Here is a 19,606-nt window from a genome sequence, read left to right on the forward strand (position 1 = left end):
AGAATTGAGCAACTATTTTTTTCATCATCAGGTGTCATAATCCTAGTCACTCATTAGCAAGGATCCTATCCTTGCTTTGATCTTTCTTTTTTCTTCAATTATGTGACCTCTCCCCCACTTTCTTCTTAGCTTTCCTTAGGAACACAAACACGGTCAAAGATTTATGCCTCTGGAAAATATTGCTACAGGACCAGGTTTTAAGATTCATTTTCTGTTATCTGTTCTTTCCTCCACCTTTTGTTTTTAACTCTTCCTGCCCTTCCCCTCCAAAAGTTCAATGATCATCTCTTGCAAGTGATTCCAGAATATAAATATCCAATCTTAGTCTCCTATGTTTGTCTAGTCCCATAACTCTATTTGCCTGCTGGACAGCTCCACCAAAATATATTATAGATACCTTAAACTTAGCATGTACAAAACAGAACTCATCATCTTCTCTCCTCCTGCAAACATCCACCTCCTCTAAATATCCCTTTATTGGTTGAAGATAGCACCATAGTGCTAATCATTCAGCCACATAACACTGTAGTCCCCATCCTCACCACTTTACTTTCTCTCACACCATCTCTCTCTTCACAGTAACTCTTGCATCTTTCCCCTTCTTTCCTCTCATACTGGTCAAGCTCTGATTGTCTCTCACCAAGACTATTAACAGACCTCACTGAAAAGTTTTCTATCTGATAGAAACCCATGAAGTTTATCATCATTCCTTAAAGTTCAAGTAATTGCTTCATCTTCAAAGCTTTTGGCTTTGAAAAAAGTCTATTATCTGTTTCTCAGCTCCAAGAGTTCAGTAATTCTTTTCTGTCTTTTTTTCCCTCTGTGTGACATTATGACACAGGTCACAATTTCCTCCTGCCTTTCTGGATACTTTTCTTTCTGTTACACATTTAAATCCTTCTGTTTTTATTACTTCTCTCTCCCTCTAGGAAAGAGACCAGTCTAAACTTTGAGCTAGTCACTTGGCTGAGGCAGAAAGATAAACATTGGTCTAGGCAGGTCATGGTAAACTGGTCCTGTTCTTTACTTTCTAGAAGTGATATTCTAAGAATCTGTTGTTCTTGTTAGGAGCTCCCCTAGAGAATATTTGTGCACACAGCTTGTGGGGTCTTCAAGTCCTGAGTTGTTACTCTCCATCTCACTTTAATGACATCTTAAACCATGATACCCAAATCCAACTTTCTTTTTTTGTTATATTAAAATTGGGTTTTTAAAAAAGTTTTTATTTTGACAAAACTGTAGATAAATAAACAAAAAAGGACAAATTTACAAACTTCTGTGAATTCTGTGAATTCCCAGGAACAAGGCTTAATTTTTCTTACCTCCTTCCTTACTACTGACTCTTATTATTCACTACCTGCTTTTGCTATTGACTCAATTTTATTATCTTTGGTTGGTGGATTTGATTATCAATGCTTTGGAATAACCTCTCCAAGCTTTAGCTTTCTGTCTGGCCAAGTTACCTTTCTTCTAATAGTTTTCCAATTCATTCTAATTATATATAGGTTTTCTGACTTTAAGACTCCACCATCTTTGATTCACATTCCATGAACTTGGAGCTGTACTTCTAGCTTCTAGACAAGAAAGATTCCCTTCCCTAAATGATCTCCCAAGATATCTTCTCTCCACATCCAATTTCTTTCCTTCCTTGGGGTGTATGGGATGTTCAAGAAGGATTAGCATGTCTGGTGTGAGGGCTTGCTGAGCCCTTCTCAGTGCTGCTCATCCATCTTTGGTGTCCCTCTATCACTCAATGCTGACTTGTGGCTCCAAGAAGCTGTAGCATATGCAGTGGCTACTTGGCAGAGGAATTAATTGGTTGAAGGTAACTGATGGGCCTCAAATTATCAGTGAGCTAGAAGGATATCTACCCCAAGTACGTGAAGAACTCTTCTGATGCAATGGGCAGATGGGAATAATTTGTTTCAGGAAACTGAAGCAGGTGCTTAGAGGTTGGTCAGACATGGTAGATACAAAGGTCATCCACTGCATCACAAGTATCTTCACTTATGCCCTGTCACTGGATTTCAATGACTATGGAAAAGAGATTGAGACTGATGACTTTGTGCAGCTGTTTCAATTAAATCCAAGACATCACCCCATGATGTTACTGGTCCCCTTGGAAAATGAGGGACAAAACAACAAACAAATAAACTTTCCTCTTGAGTCTCCCTTCTCTTTGAGCCTTCTTTCTCTTTTTCTTCATCATTTCTTTTATCTGATTCCTCTCTTCTCAAATCATTTTCCTCTTTCTGACCCTTCAACTTCTCAAATACTCTAGAATTTTTCTTCTGCAATCTTTGAACTTCACAGTTCCAAATTATCCTTACTATTCCTGTTTCTTATTCTTTTTCTTTATTCTTCAGCTAAAATCTTTCTCCTTCTCATTCTCTTGGAAAAGTTGAGTCTGGCAAACTGCCTATGCAGAAGTAAGAAGTAAAAATCTGGGGGTACTTGAAACCAGTTTATAAAAGCTAGGAGAAGCAGGGATTCTACTGTAGGTATTGACCTTTGGTTGTTCCCCTATGGTTTTGTTTTGTTTGATAGTGAGTACAAGGAATGTCTTCTGAGTAATTATGATGGGATCTACAGGCATTTTCAGATAAAAGATGATACAGCATGGGTCAGGGGGGAAAAAGATGAGTAGTGTTGGTTGGTGGCTCCCTGCTGAGTGTTACTGAGGCAACTGTTTATTGACCTGAGGACAATAGAAGGGTCAACTGTCTTCCCAGGGTGTGTATGAAGGGAGGATGTAGAAGAAACACCTCTCAAGATTTGAAAATCCTGATGATTACTACCTATTTCTAGTGACTGAAATGAGTACAAATATTATTGCCAGGAGGAATCTTCTGAACATCGCTAAAGAAATAAGTCTTGGGTAAGAAACTGAAGTAAACTTGTTGATTCTTTTCATCACTGCTAACCATCAAAAACAAGGATTTTAAAAGAAAAAAAGCTTTTTTGTAAATGAACAGCTGGTTAAGAAGATGTTTGAAAATGGGATTTGGAATTCTATAATACTCCTTTAATAATCATTGCAATATATAGATTTCTGGGTCTGGAATCAGGAAAACTCAAATTCAAGCCTCAGATATTTACTGGCTGGGTAACTTTTAGCCATTCACTTAATTTTTGTCTGCCTCAATTTCCTCAACTATGAAATGGGAATCATAATAGCACTTGGTTTTCAGGCTTGTTTTGAAGATTAAATGAGACAATATTTGTAAGTATTTAACATAAATCCTGGCACACAGCAGAGGTTTAATAAATACTTGCTCTCTTTTCTCCCTTTTCTCCCTTCTGGCCAGGAGTGAGGGAAGGATGAAGAATAATGATTTTGTACATCCACTAAGCTGGAAACAAGAGAATGTAGGTACACATAGGAAGAACAGTAGTAAAAGTATGAAACATAGCAGTGAGAATCAGGGATCTATGGAGGGAGAAACAGATATCATTAATATATACTGTAGACCACCTGACCAGAAAGAGGAAATAAATAAGGAATTCAGACAATAGATCATATTTTTTTTTGTCATTGTGACAATACAATTGTTTGAGGGAACATTACTTATCTGGTGCTTGTTCTGGAGACCTTTCTGCCCAAACAAGAGCAGCTAAAATATGTTTACCTTATTTTAATGATAATTTCCTCCATGACAAGGTTGATAACTGATAAGAGGAAATTATATTCTGGATTTTATTTTTGTTTGGATGAAATAGTTGCTACAGTGGAAATTAAGGGAACAAGAGGAAGAAGCAGTTATTTCATCTTAGAACCAGTGATAAAAAGATGGAAAGATTAAAAAAAACATGCCACAAATCCTAGATCTTAGTACAGATTTCAAAAGATTCAGAGAAAGGATGGGCTGTTGGACTTAGAGTCAGGAAGGTCCCAGGATTTGAATCTTGTCTCACACATACCAACTCTGTGATCATGGACAAATCACGGAATCACTCTCAGCCTCTGCTTTTTTATTATTATTAAATGAAAATAATCACAGCAGGATTGTTGGATAAGATAAAGTGAGACAAAATGTGAAGCACTCATAGCCCTAAAGGATTGTGAGTTCTAAAATTCTGTACAGCAAGTAAGCCCATATGGGTGGGAAGCTTTCAAAAATGAAATTCTGCAGGCACATTTCAATGAGAAAGAAAAAGGGAAGTTGTCTAAAGAGACCCATGTGGATGCACTTAACCAGGAACTCACTAAGATTGGGCATGGAAGATGGAAGCAAAGCTGGACAGCAGAAGCTAACCAGAAAAGCATGGTATGATCTTTTATTAAATGTCTGAAGTGATAGGTCTCAATAACAAAGAAAGGAATACTGGGTTTGCCCTGGATTGGCCCCTCCCTTTATTTTGGGAAACACAACCTTGGGTGGGTTTGTGGTGTGTATGTATGTACATACATGCATGTGCAAGTGGGATTATCATGCATTAATTCCCCAGGTTTCTGTAGTAGCAGAGACCAAGCTGAGAGGTGTCCACCTTCTCTGTCCAGTCATAGGGCCAAATCTCTGCCCAGGAAACCCTGGCTGCTCCCTTTGGCTCACAAGTTCCTTTCCCCATCAAAGGTATTTGAAGCAATTGCTCATCTTCTAGGCATGAGGCACGTATGGGCAATGTCCTGCATACCTTCTCCCAAAGCTCGGTCTGGGCAAACACCCCAGATCCTCAGCCTGGCAGCAAAGTCAGACATTTGCCTGTTGGTGTTGAAGAGAAAGGTTGACACAACTTTGTTTTGACCTTTGACTGTCTCTGGCTCCATCTCCTTTGCCAAAAGCAAGCAGAGGCTTACAAACCACTTCCCCCCCAGATTATCTGGACCAAGAGATACACTTCTTTCTGGCTACATTGGTTCATCTGGGAAGACTTGTCCTTTCTCTGGGCAGTAGGGCTGGGTACATTGGCATAGTTAGTTTAATGTAAACTTAATTAAAAGTCAATTCTCCATACTGCCTAACAGGCTCCTATTGAAAATAATTACCATTCTCTCTTCATTGACTTACATCTCCTGAATTTCCACTGATGGAGCCTGATATGCTCCTAAGGAAAAAAAAATATTGTGCTTTTAATTGCATTTTGGCAGCTTCTGAGAATTTTTCACACTGTTTAACATCTGCAGTCAACAGATGTTTAAATACAGCTCTTTGAATGATGAAAATTTGGCAAAATGTGGACTAGCTGGAAAGGCTTAGAATTCTAAATTTATTTTTAGGAACATGATACAGGCAGATGTAGTATTACTCGTATGTGCTTTTTTAAAATTAAATATTAAAAATATTGTATCTGCTGTTTGCCTGTGAGAAGATGGATCTGAACGGAAGACCCGGCAGATCCAAGCGAGCTTTCAGTCCCAATGCACCAAAGAAATTCCACTAATAGTACATGTAACTGTAGAGAAGCTAAACTAAATGATTATAGCAGAACCCGTGAATTATGCTGATGAGGAGAGACAGATCTAACACCCCAGGGTCTGCCCTGAGCAAAACTGTGAAGCCATAACAACTCATACTTGTATAGAGATTGCATATGTTGTTTCATTTGATGCTCACAATAAATCTCTGAAGTAGATAGGACTAGTCTTATTAGCTTTATTTTACTGACGAGGACACGAGGGTTAGGAAGGTAGCAGCTTACCTAAGATCACACATCTAGTCTCAGCACCATGGCCAGCAGGCAGTGAAGTTAGTAACAGTTATCAAAACTGAGACATATTTTTTTTAATTTAAAAAGATTTTTTATTAATAGCTTCTGTTTGTTACATTCATTTCCAAAATCTTCTCCCTACCCTTGAGACTAATCTCTTTTGACAAAGAATAAAATAAAGAGATGAAAAGAGCAGTTCAGTAAAATTAACCAACATATCAAGAATTTCACCATATATCCATCCACTCTTACAGTCCTCTTCTACAAAGCGTTTCCTCAGTCTTCCTTAGGGCCTTTTTTTAGGATCACAGTGCTCAGTTTCCTTTTTCTCATTGTCATCATTCTTTCCATTTACATTATTGTAGTCTTTGTGTATACATTTTTTTGTTTCTGCTTTATTTCACTTTTTGCCAGATCTTATACATTCTCTCAGATTCTCTAGAGTCTTCAGATTCATTGTTTCTTTTGGTATACCAATATCCCATCTTCTTCACATACTATAATTTGTTTATCCATTTCCCAACTGATGGCCATCTATCTCCTTTACAAGTTCTTTGCTACCACCAAAAAGTCCAATTGGAAGATTTTAGAACTGGGAGGGAAGGTGCTGTGAGCATGTAAAGAACTGCAAGACTTCCATACTTGTCACCTCTTCCTTGTGTATCCTGAAAATTTGTTCATTTTTAGAGCCTGTCCAGTCTTCCTTCCATTATTTATTCTGCTTCTCCAATGAAGATGAGAAGTAGAATTTAGCTCAGAATATCTACAATCACCTCCTTGGCTAAATTAGGGCATCTTCCATGTAGGTACCAAAATGATGTTTCTAAGGCATAGGACTGACTGTGTTACTCCTCCGCTCAATAATCTTCAGTGGTTCTCAGTAGCTACCAGGATAAAATGTGAACAAACTCCTTTGTCTCAGAAAGTCTTTCACTGTTTGTTCCCACACTACCTTTCCATACTGACTATTCCAACCAAACTAAAACTATACTTCTCTCTCTCTCTCTCTCTCTCTCTCTCTCTCTCTCTCTCTCTCTCTCTGTATTTATTTCCCATCTTCATACCTTTTCACTGACCATTCCAAATGCATTCCCTCCTGACCTCTATCTCACACAGTCTCTCTCTTCCTTTAAGAAGTAGCTCAAGCATCCTTTCTCTTTTTATTATTTCAGACTTCTTTTTTGTTTATTTTTAGTACCTTATTTTTCCCCAATTACATATAAAAACAATTTTAACATTCATTTTTAAAACTCTGAATTCCCAGTTCTCTCCCTCTCTCTCACCTCACCTCCCCCTCCCTAAGAAGGCAAGCAATTCAATATAGGTTATATATATATAGTCATGCAAACCATTTCTATATTAATCATGTTATAAAAGAAAACATAGAAAAAACTCAAGAAAAATAAAGAAAACTGAAAATTGCTTCAATCTGTATTCAGATACCATTAGTTCTTTCTCTGGGGATGGACAGCATTTTTCCTTAGTCCTTCAAAGTTGTCTTAGACCATTGTATTGATGAGAATGTCTAAGTCATCCACAGCTAATCATCTTACAATAATGCTGTTACTTTGTACACAGTACATTTCACAGCTTTTTCTTGTCTTTTTTTGTGAGATAATTGCCCCATTCTACCTTTCCTTTCCTTTCTCCTAATATATTCCTCTCCCTCTCCTTGTTTTTATTTTTTGATACTCTTCATATTCAACTCATACCGGTGCTCTCAGTCTATATATACTCCTTCTAACTGCCCTAATAATGAGGAAGTTTTTATGAGTTACGAGTATCATCTTTCCATGTAGGAATGTAAATAGTTTAACCTTATTAAGTCCCTTATGATTTTCCTTTACTGTTTACCTTTAATGCTTCTCTTGAGTCTTGTATTTAAAAGTCAAATTTTCTGTTTAGCTCTGTTTTTTTTTCCATCAAAAATACTTGAATGGTCTTTATTCCATTGAATGATCATCTTTTCCCCTGAAAGATTTTACTGTTTTTCTGAGGGAAGGGTAGATTCTTGATTATAATCCTAGCTCCTTTGTCCTCCAGAATATCATATTATAAAACCTTGATTCTTTAATGTAGAAGCTGTTCAATCTTGTGTTATCCTGACCATGACTTCCCAATTCTTGAATTGTTTTTTTTTTCTGTCTGCTTGCAATATTTTCTCCTTGACCTACAAGCTCTGGAATTTGGTTATGATATTCCTGGGAATTTTCCTTTGGGATTTCTTTCAGGAAATAATGAATGAATTCTTACAATTAATATTTTATCCTTTGGTTCCAGAATATTAGGATGGTTTTCCTTGATAATTTCTCGAAAGACAATGTATACTCATTTTTAATTATGGCTTTCAGGTAGTCCAAATATGTTAAAATCATTTCTCCTGGATGTATTTTCCAGGTGAGTTATTTTTTCAATGAGCTATTTAACATTGTCTTCAATTTTTTTCATTTTTTGGTTTTGTTTTATTGTTTCTTGATTTCTAATAATGTCATTAGCTTCTATTACCTTCTATTTTCTAATTTTTAAGGAATTATTTTCTCCAGTGAGCTTTTTTATCTAGTTTTCCATTTAGCCAGTTCTACTTTTCAAGAAGTTTTTTTCTTCAGGGAATTTTTGTGACTCTTTTTATACTGCTTTTTTATGAATCCTGCTTTTTAATGAATTCTTCTCCTCATTTGTTTTTGTATTTCCTTTACTATTTGGTTTAGTCTGTTTTTCAAGGTGTTATTTTCTGCAGTATTTTTATGTCTCCTTTACCAACCTGTTAATTCTTTTTTTGTGTCATTTCCTTACATCACTCCCATTTCTCTTCCTGATTTTTCCTCTACATCTTTTCCTTGATTTTCAAAACACTTTTTGACTCCTTTCATTTTTCCACATTTTTCTTAGAGTTTGGATGCAGTAGTTTTGATTTTGTTATCTTCTTCTGAGTGTATGTTTTGATCTTCCTTGTCCCCATAGTAATTTTATGTGATCAGATTTTTTTCTTTTCTGTTATTTACTCATTTACATTATTACTCATTTCTATTTCTTGTCTCTTAACCATTTGTGAAAGTGGGATTCTAGTTCAAGGGTGAAGAGTGTGCAGTTTTAAGCTTCAGGGTTTTTGTGCAGCTGTTTTCAAAGATGCTTCCAGGGATCTATAAGTTTCCACTTCTTCTAAGGTGGTATGAATAAGAAAAGGAGCTTACTGGCCTGTGCTCTGGTCTGTGAGAGATTACAATTATCTCTTCTGCTCTGGAACTGTGAGAAGGGTCCCTGTTGCATTGTAGCCACAAACTCTGGTGTGCTAGTGATCCTCCTTACCCTGGGACTGCCACACAGGCCTGTGAACTGGATCTGAGTATGGGCAAAGATAGCATCTTAATTCTACCTCCCCTCAAACATGCCTTTTTAACACAAAACCTTCACTAATTCCCCAAATGCTCATACTTTCCCTTCCTATTTTGAATTTACTCCCCATATATTTATTCTGTACATACTTTTATGTTGTTTCCTTAACAAGAATACAAACTCATTGAAAGTAGGGAGTCACTTTTTATAGGAAGCTTTCCCCTAACTCCTTTTAATTCCAGTGCTTTCCCTCTGTTAATTATTTCCTACTTATCCTGCATATAAGTCACTGTGTTTGCACATTGCCTTCCTTATTAGACTATAATTTCCTTGAAAACAAGGATTATCTTTTGCTTCTTTTTGTATTTCCAGAAAGTCATACTTAATGTTGAGACACACACACAGAGAAAAAGAGAGACAGGGAGAGAGAGAGAGAGAGAGAAAGAGAGAGAGAGAGAGAGAGAGAGAGAGAGAGAGAGAGAGAGAGAGAGAGAGAGAGAGAGAAAGAGAGAGAGAGAGAGACTTAGTTCAATCTTCTATTTTCTATGCAATACTATGTATATATTTTATAAACTAGGGAAGCTGGTCTTCCATAGACCTAATTACAGAGTTACCAGGTAGTTCCATTTCTCATTTGAAACATCATTATTGAGTCCCTTTTCTGTGATTAGGTCTGCTAAAGACCAGCTCCCCTATACTTTTGCTCATCTGTCTATATGTTGTTTTCCTTCAATGGATTGTAAATTCTTTGAATCACTCAGTTAACAAACATTTATGAAGCTTATACTACATGCTGGACATTATTCTAAATACTGGAGATTTTTAAAAAGGGCTAAAATACAGCCCTGACCTTCAAGGAATTCACATTCTAATGAAGGAAACAAACATGAAGATGTCTAGATACATATATATGCACAGATACACAAACACGGACAAACAGATACACAAGTACATGGAAGGCAGTCTCAGTAGAGAAGGCAAATAGCATCTGGAGAGAGTGGGAAAAGCCTCCTTCAGAAAGTGGGATTTGAATTGAACTTTGAAGGGAGTCAAAAATTAACACGAGGAGGCAGAGTGTTCAAGGCACAGGAATGGGAGATAAGAGTATTTTGTTGGAGGAATAGCAGGTGGGTCAGTGTTGATAATGAAACTTAGAGCTAGCACATCATCTGGCACATAGTTGGCAGTAAAGAAATGTTTATTCAGTGAATGAATAAATAAATGGATTTAGATGGAGGCAGTAGGAAGGTTGAAGTAAAGTGGTTGTGGGGGCTAGGTGTGTGTGTGTGTGTGTGTGTGTGTGTGTGTGTTCCATTATGGCTACTGCACCAAAGAAACAAATGTCCTAGAGCTAGGACTAGGTCACCAAAGAGTCCCTGTCCCCCCAAAGGAGATCTCAGAAGCATTTATTGCTTTTCTCTTTACTCATCCTGCTATCTCCCAGGGGAGAATACTTGCAGCTGTCCACAGTTGTCCCCTACTCTCCCTCCTTCTTATGGGCTTCCAAAGACATTTTTCTTCATAACAATGATGCCATGGGAGAAAATAAAAATCCAGACATTGTCCTAGAATCATTGAGAAGGTGAATTCTCACAAGGATCTTGTATTTCTGACACACAGAGCTCTAAAGCCCCTCAGGAAAAGCCAAGAGTATCCCTCCCTTCTTATCCCCAGGAGCTCAGGGGCAGAGGAGATGACAAACACCTACTGAACTGCAATACCATTTAAGAGTTCTTACTGCCTTTTTTTCCAAGAAGAGAGAAAAACTTTGTAAAGAATTAGCTTAGAGTATAAGTTATGTCTGTCTGGGGATTCTCTTTCCTTAAATCCCAGCTCTTCTGGTAAAGCTTTCCAAGGGATATTTAATTGAATAAATATGGCCTGCTGTAGATGACTCAGAAATGCCTCTTTTGCAGTCGACCCTGTCCCCCTGGAGAAGATGTCACTGCAGTGAGTGAGAGGGCGGAAGTGCTTAATGAGTTTGAAAAGCTAAAATTTCTTTGGGAGACTGCAGACTGCCCTTCCCCCTCCCCTGCCTGCTCCCTGCAGCCCTATGCAAACATCCTCAGGGCAGTGGATTTTTCAGGGCCTTAGTTCTTGGGAGGTGGATAAATCTGCTGGGGCCACTCCTGAGCTCATGCAAAACAAGCCCTTTGTCTGCCTATCCAGGCTAGGTTAGCCATCTACACCAGGTGTGAGAGGCAGCAGCAGAAGGATTCTAATACTGACATTAAGAGCACAGCTTTAGATCTGGAAAAACAGGCTTTCTGGTCCAACCTCCTTTCACTTTACACTTTACATCGAGAAACTGAGACCCTGAGGATATTAAGTGATTTGTCCACAGTGACAGAGTTGAGATGCAGACTTGGGTCCTTTGGTTCTTCCCAGTGTTCTATGCTGCTCAAATGAAAGGATTTGGGGCAGGGGAGAAGGGATGCATCCAGAGAGCTTTGTCAACAGAACTCCATCTTTCGAGTTACAGATGATGAAGAAACTGAGGGTACAAAATTGGCCCAAGTTCCAACCCAGGTATCCAAACTACCTGACAAGTGATCAGAACCAAGTGCCCTCCATGTGAGAAGTGAGGATGTCACCACTGTTTGCTGGCTTAGGACATCCTCCCAGGTACAAGAAGGGGCCTTAGGGCTGTCAGAGAATAGATTTAGTAGGGGAAGGAACTCTTATTTTCGAAATGAAGAAACCAGGGTTAAGAGAAGGAGGTCTCTCATCACAGCTTGTAAGTGAGGAGAATTTGAACTCAGGGCTTTCTGATTCTTAAGCCCACCACTCTATCCCCCACACCATCGAGTTGCCAACATTTAGAGGTTGATTATACTTTTTTTTAAAAGCACTTTATACTGCATTGGGGTGGGGAAGGGAAGAAACAGGAGAAAGGTGAATGAAGTTTAAAAAAGGTATAGAGGCAGAGACAAAGAAAAAGAGCTATGACATCCGTGGTTTTGTCAAAGGATGGACCTCATGGTGACTTTTCTTCCCAGAACAGCCTCATCCTTCATCCTATTTTCACCCTCTCGAAGATAATCTCACTTCAGCCTCTTTTGTCCCCAGTAGGTTTGCGTGGGCACTGTCCCCATGAGCCCTTGCATCTCCATCCTGCCTTTTATCCAGAGAGATCAAGACATCTTCCTGTCTGTAAGCTCACTGATCCTCACAGCATCCCTGCCCAGTTGACCAAAGTATAGCCGAGAGGAATGCAGTAATCTGGTCAATTTGGGGATGCCCCCCTTGTCTGTTAGGATGAGTCAGTCTTGGGGATGAATAGTTTTCCAGTGTTGAAGGCTTAGTTCATTCATATTTTCATTCATTCATTTATTTGTATTTATTCATCCATCAATGCCCACCATCTGCCATGTTTAAGTTTCCATGAAGGAGCCATGAAGGACCCAAGAATGTGGCAAAGTCCTTGCCCTCACGGAGCTGGCATCAATGTGGAGCTGGGGAAAAATGCCAGACCTTGGGGGACCTGGGATCAAATGGCCTGAGTGGGATCAGAAGCGCATCCCCCAGCATCTCTCTAAGTTTCCATTCATCTATGAAATGAGGGTAGTGATCCTGCTCTGTCTGCCTCAAGAATTATTCTGTGAAAACTTTATGTATAAGAAATATAAGTTATTATCTTATCCTGTTGTAATGGATAGAGCTGGTCTCAATTCCAAGATGATCCAGGTGGAGGTGTAACCCCTCAGTATTCTTTGTTTGTTTCCTTCCTTCCTTCCTTCCTTCCTTCCTTCCTTCCTTCCTTCCTTCCTTCCTCCCTCCCTCCCTTCCTCCTTTCTTCCCTTCCTCCCTCCCTCCTTCCCTTCTTCCCTCCCTTCCTCCCTTTCTTTCTTTCTTTCTTTCTTTTTTCTCTTTCTTTCTTTCTTTCTTTTTTCTCTTTCTTTCTTTCTTTCTTTTTCTTTCTTTCTTCCTTTCTTTCTCTTTCTTTCTTTTCTTTCTCTTCCTTCCTTCCTTCCTTCCTTCCTTCCTTCCTTCCTTCCTTCCTTCCTTCCTTCCTTCCTTCTCTCTCTCTCTCTCTCTCTCTCTCTCTCTCTCTCTCTCTCTCTCTCTCTCTCTCTCTCTCTCTCTCTCTCTCTCTCTCTCTCTCTCTCAGTTTTCTTGGCAAAGACACTGGACTGGCTTGCCTTTTCTTCAGTTCATTTTACAGATAAAGCAAACAGGGTTATCCACTTTATTCCTCCAGCAGTGCCTAGTTACAAGTTCGGGGTCAGTTTCAAGAACATGGATCCCCTGAAATTTGTAATGGAGGCTACCTTAAAAGGAGAGGGTCTGGAAGAAGGTGTCATTGCAGACGCTCATATTTACAAGAAAGATCTCTTTTTTTGTCTTTAGTCAGGATGCATCCTTCCGAAGGTTTACATTACTTAAGCTGGCTCTTAACTTTGACCTGAGCCCTTTGATGACAAAGAGTGGACTTTCACAGAGCCAGCTGCATCCAAACATTACTCAGGGTTTGGGCACGTAGCCAGAGATTTCAGGTGGTTAAAGCCTATTAGCCTAAAAGTTCATGTGTGCTAGCTAATTAGGTAAAAATATTTTCTGCTAGAAACATGTCAGGCAGCCTGCCAGGCTCTTGCCCCAAAGTCAGGCAGACCCAGATGGGGCCATATATTGAGTGCCTGCCTTCTTGGTCACTACGTGATGTTGCCTTTGGAGAAAATACAAATAAGGCATCCTGGCACATAGTCTAATACCACTGCCAGGCCAGAAAAATGAACTCTCTCATAGGCTGTAGGACTGGAAAGATGTACATTTTGTCAATCCCTTGTTTAAGTTTGAGAAACAATATAGCCGAGTGGGAAAAGGATCAGTTGATCTTAGAGTGAGGAAGACCTGGTTTCAAAAGCTTCCACTGAAATAAACTGGAGGTACAAATCACTGAGCCTTCAGTACTCCAGGCAGCTCTTCTAGATTTTAGGTCCCTTTATTAAAGGATTTTAATTTTGCAAAGCACTGAAAATCCATCTTGTCATTTAAGTCTCACAGTATCCAATTAGCACACTGGATAACCTAGGGTCAGGAGGGAACTGGGTACTGGGATGAGTCACAAAACAGGAAATTCAATTGGTATAAATGCCTTATCTTACCTTTGGGGACAAAAATTAACTTTGCAAGAATCACAGCATGAATAGATAGCGGTTATTCTGGGGGGGAAAGTGTATATATATATATATATATGTGTGTGTGTGTGTGTGTGTGTGTGTGTACTGCAAACTCAATATTCATCAGTAATGTAATAAAGTCACTCAAAAATCTTGGGCTTAATTAAGAAGGACATGACTTAGGAAGATGGCAGTCCCATTATATATTTTGGAGCACTGTGGCCAGTTCTAAGTGTAAGAGTTTAAGAAGAATATTGATAAACTGTAAAGTGTCTAAAGGAGGACGAACAGAGGAGGAAAGAGCCCTCCATCCATGCCATAAGAGATCTGTCAAAGGAACTGGGAGTGTTTAGCTTGGAAAGGAGGAAACTCAGACAGGATATGATAGCTGACTTTTAAGCATTTGAAGGGTTGCTGTATATAGAAGAGGGACTGGCTTCTTCTCTTTGACCCAAAGGGCAAAACCAGGAACAGTAAAAGGGAAGTGAGAGAGGTAAATTTAGGCTTGATTTTAGGAAGGGTTTCCTAACAATTAGATCTGTGACTTGTGAGGTGGTCGGTTTCCCTTTTAAAAGTCTTCAAGGAAAAGCTGACTGCTTATTTTGTATGTTCTAGTAGGGAAGCATTTTATGTCTGGGTTGAATTAGATGGATAATGAGGTCCCTACCAATTCTCCAATTCGGTTAATAATGACAAAATTGGGGCAGCTAGATGGCACAGTGGATAGAGCTCCGGCTTTGAAGTCAGGAGGACCTAAGTTCTAATCTTGTCTCAGATATTTACTACCTCCTAGCTGTGTGAGTCTGGGCAAGTCACTTATCCCCAATTGTCTCAGCAAAAAAAAAAATAATAATAATGACAATATTACCTTCCCTCTAGTGCCCATATGGATTGTATAATGAAGAAATTGAGTTTTGGAGGAATGAATTGACTGTCACAAGATCTCACACAGTAAGTATAAGAGATGGACTCAAATCCATGTCTTCCTCCATTATGCTGCCCCTTTGCTGAGCTGAGACTGGCTTAACTCAAGCCCTGATCTTGGTGATTCTGTTTTTTTTTCATCCATCGAGCCCTGGTGTGAGGGCCACCTATGACCATTACCCAGTCTCAGTCTTGCTACTGGACTCCAAGTTCTGGAGGAGAGAGTTGCCCAGTTCTTCCTCACTTAAATCCAATTCACTTGCAAGCCAAGATATCACCCTCCTGGATGTCATTGCTCCTCTTTGAGAATGAAGGAAGAATAACAATGGTTCTGGTGTAAGAGGCTGACTCTTGTCTCCATCCTCATCCCTCCCCACAAGCCCCATTTGTTTAAAATTATCTCCTTCAAGCTGCATTTCTTTCCCACTCCACATTTTTCTCCCCTTTCCAGTCCCCCTTTCCGATGCCCAAGAAGATTTGTTGCCAGTTTGAACTTTAACAGCCTGGAAGATAATGTCAAGCTCAATCAATCCCCAAACTAGCTTTGTAAATACAATCTGGCTGCTTTGTATATAAAGGATCATCTCTGCTGTCCAAGTCACTGTTCAGTGTATATGAAACAGCCAGGAGAGATATATGAAGAGTAAGAAGTTGTACTGGAATGTGGAATTTGGTGTTTGAGGGAGCTCCAGCCCCGTTCAAACTGAGCCATATTTTGAAGAGGGGGCCAACAGCAGAAATCTGCAGATTTTTTAAAAATTCTAGTTCAGGAGTTCTTGGTTTTGTTTGTGTCGTGGATCTCTTGGCAAACTGTTGAAGCCCATAAAGAGACCCTTTCTCAGAAACAGCAAAAAAACTAAGAATTTATTAAAAATACTTGAAAGTACAGTTATAAATGGATTTTTCTTATGGAAATTCATGCTTATTTTAAAATAAAACAAATAAAAATTTAAAAAGAAAATAAGAAAAAGTTTAAAGAAATCATAATGGAAGGAAAAGATGGATTTTTTTTTTCTATCCACATTCATGAATCCCCTAACATCTCTCCACAGATCTCAGGACTTCAGGTCCTTGTCATAGGATCATACATGTAGTGTTTAGAGGAACCCAAGAAGTAATCCAGTCCAATTCTCTCATTTTACTCATTTAAAAAAAGCCCATGGACTTCCTCGATGTAACACAAGTAATGAGAGATGCAATTTGGATTGAAATCCAAATCTGGCAATCTTTGTCACTATATCTGGAAAGTCTTGGAGTTGCAAGGAGCTTTATTAGAACCTGGTCCAACTTAAATAACTTATACTACTTCAGAGACTCTTAGTTGTCATTCTGTTTTCATCTTACCTTATCTCACCTTATCCCATTTTAATTTAATATTATCTCACCCTATTCTAACCTCTTCCATCTCCTTTCCCCCTTCTCTTTTCCCTCTCTTCTCTTCTCTTCTCTTCTCTTCTCTTCTCTTCTCTTCTCTTCTCTTCTCTTCTCTTCTCTTCTCTTTTCTCCTCTTTTCTCCTCCTCTTCCCTTTCTTTTCCTCTGCTTCCCTTAACCATACCACCTCCCCTTCTCTCTGTTCCATCTGACATATTTTTGTTTTCAGAGACCTTGGGATCTCTATAAGATGATTTAGAGCTGCCTGAATCAAACTAGCTTCTTAAAACTTGGGAAAGATGAAAGGGGTTAGGATCACATGCTCACTATTTCTTTCAGATTAGGTCTTGGAGAGAGGCACATGGCTGGGTCAGTCATCAAAGTTAAAGTCTCCTGCAACATCCGGGGTCATCTCCAGTCCTCCTGATCTACATCTGGTCACTGGACCCAGATGGCTCTGGAGGGGAAAGGGAGCTAGTGACCTTGCACCTTCCCTCACTTAAATCCAATTCACTCACATGTCATGGCCACTTCTCCCTATCATGGTCTTCTTAGAGAAAGAAGCACAAAATAACAATTCAATGTCTAGCCCCCTTTCTAAGTTTAGGAGGTGGGAGAACATTAATAATTGGTGGTGGTAAGAAAGGGCTCATTGAGAAGGTTACATTGGAACTAGGTTCAAAGAAAGCTAAGATTTCGAGATGGAGAAATGAGGAGTGAGAGTATTCTAGGCAGGGGAGACAAACCTGTGGAATATATCTGTAATATTAAATAGGTCTGTAATCCTTCCTTATTTTCTGATTCTATTGGGTTGGGTATGACCAAAAGGGTGTGAGTGTGAACTGGAATGCAAAATGGGATTGGAGAAAACCTTTGCATATTAACCAAAGTTATTATTTGCATGAAGGGAAAGGAGATTGAGTAACCTCCTAAGTGACGTCAATCCAATAGGTTGAGTCCTGTTGAGTTTCATCTCTGGGCTGAATCCTATCCCAAGAAGATCAAGTATTTTTCTCTTAGAGGTACATTAATCCTTTTAGATCATTACAATTGTGATCTTTTACACTCTGGAAGAAGCAACTGACTATGTGCCTGATCTGACCTAGAACTGTCATCCTTTCAAGTTTCTGTTTATTAATTTTTTATTCTGTCTCATTAAAGCCCAAATCATCTGAAATATATTCTGATCTCTATGATCTCATCTGTCTCTATGATATATCTCCTTTGGTCATAGAGTCACCATCCAGACATGGGCAATGGTCATGGGGTTATTTTAGGGTGTTGAGTCAGGTTTTTAATGGGTAAGACTTATCTTTTAAGAAAAATGAAGAGCTAAAATAATAGCCAGCTTTGTGCTGAGATTACATTTTGACCATTACTTTCTTAAGTTTAGATAATCAAATAAATCAAGCCCTGATGTCTAGTATTTATTGTGGCCAATTTTTTTTTTACTAATATTGTTTGTCAATAATTTAGAAAGAATTATAAAGGGCAACAAGGCAGCACAGTGGACAGTATATCTGAGTTCAAATTTGACCCCATACAATTACTAGCTGTGTGATCTTGAGCAAGTCTCTTAACTCTGCCTCAATTTCCTTATCTGTAAAATGAGCTGGAGAAGGAAATGGCAAACCACTCCAATATCTTTGCCAAGAAAACCTCAACAAAGTATCATGAAGAGTCAGAGACAGACAAATAAAGATGGTTATTTGTAGCATTTTTCTTATAGCTATAGATAGACATTGCTTTATTTTTTACAAATATGGAAATTGAAGCTTAAAATAACTTTTCTAAAGTCACAGACTATTAAATGACATAGCTAGAAGGATAGCTATCGTTAGGGTTTTTTTTTTCCCCTGAGGCAATTAGGGTTAAGTGACTTGCCCAGGATCACACAGCTAGTAGGTGTGAAGTGTCTGAAATCACATTTGAACTCAAGTCCTCTTGACCTCAGGGCTGGTGCTCCATCCATTGCACCAAGTAACTGCCCTTATCTTTAGGTATTTCAAGGCAGTGGGTGGCTAGGGTACTGAATTTTGACTTGAGGAAAACCTAAATTGTAATCTTTAGTCACTTACAAACTATGTGACTCTGAAGATGTCACTTAAATTATTTGGGGCTCAGTTTCCTCACTTGTCAAATAGACTATTTGGATTTTATGGCTTCTAAAAGTCCCTTCCAGAGCTAGATCTCTTATCCTATGATAAGTGCCTTAATAAAAAAAAATCTCCCTAACAATGAGGACTGTCCCCAAGTGGAATGTCCTGCCCTCCCTCTCTGAGAGCAAGCAAAGGCTGAGTGACCATAGTGTTTGAAGTATTTATTTTATGGTAAGATGATCTCTAAAGCTCCAACTGGAGGGGGGGGGTATCATAGTATACTGAAGTCGGGAAGATCTGAGTTCAAACTCAGCCTCAGAAACTTACTAGCTGTGTGATCCTGAGCAAATCACTTAATCACAACTTTCTTTGTTGACAAAATGGGGATTAATAATAGCATCTTCCTCTCTTAGAGATATTTATGAGGATCAAATGAGATATTTGTAATGATCAGTATTATGTTTAGCACATAGTAGATGTTTAATGAGCATTAGGCTTACCACATAGTAAGTCTGTAAATAATCCTTTCTTCCATGTCTCATGGCCCCTGTTGTTTCTTTCCTTCATTTAAAATAAATTTCCTTCCTTAGATCCTTGGTTTTCTTCTCTCATGCTTGTCTCTTGCTTCTCCTTCAACACACTAGTATCAATTTTCTGCTTCTGCTTTAAAACAAATTTCATCATTTACTTTGCCATCCCAAGCATGTGCAAGGTCCTATCATTTCTGCTGCCCAAGGCCATCCCAAACAGGTACTTCCTAACATTTCATACAACCTAACAGTCGATTAGCTAACATTTGGTGAGCGTCTTCCAAGTGTCAAGCACTATGTAGAGCTTGGGAGGCACAAAGAAAGGCATAAGACAATCCTTGTCCTCAGATAGCTTACAGTCTAATGGGGAACGGGGGAGAGACAGCAGTAAACAACTATGTACAAATAGGCAGGATATTTGAAGGATGTATAGGATAACTTGAAATGCATTGAGAGAGAAGGGAGACAATAAAAATTACTGGGGGTTGGGAAAAGCATCTTGTCAAAGGGGAGATGGAAGGAAACCAGTAGACCACAAGAAAGAAATGTGGAAGGAGAACATTTTAGACATGGAAGATA

General features: G+C 38.9%; 1 long non-coding RNA gene across 2 annotated transcripts in view; it reads left to right on the forward strand.

The window, feature by feature from the left end:
- The window catches only part of LOC116420159, a 133,373-nt gene that overhangs the window by 57,387 nt on the left and 56,380 nt on the right, over positions 1–19,606 (forward strand). Inside the window, exons 1-2 of one of the 2 annotated variants that reach the window (XR_004230434.1) lie at positions 2,691–2,878; positions 14,982–15,053. This is a non-coding gene — a long non-coding RNA (uncharacterized LOC116420159). Of the gene's footprint in view, positions 1–2,690; positions 2,879–14,981; positions 15,054–19,606 lie in introns of those variants that run through there. The other variant, XR_004230435.1, reaches the window with a different exon arrangement.

Source organism: Sarcophilus harrisii, chromosome 6 (assembly GCF_902635505.1).
Source record: "Sarcophilus harrisii chromosome 6, mSarHar1.11, whole genome shotgun sequence".
Lineage (NCBI taxonomy): Eukaryota > Metazoa > Chordata > Mammalia > Dasyuromorphia > Dasyuridae > Sarcophilus > Sarcophilus harrisii.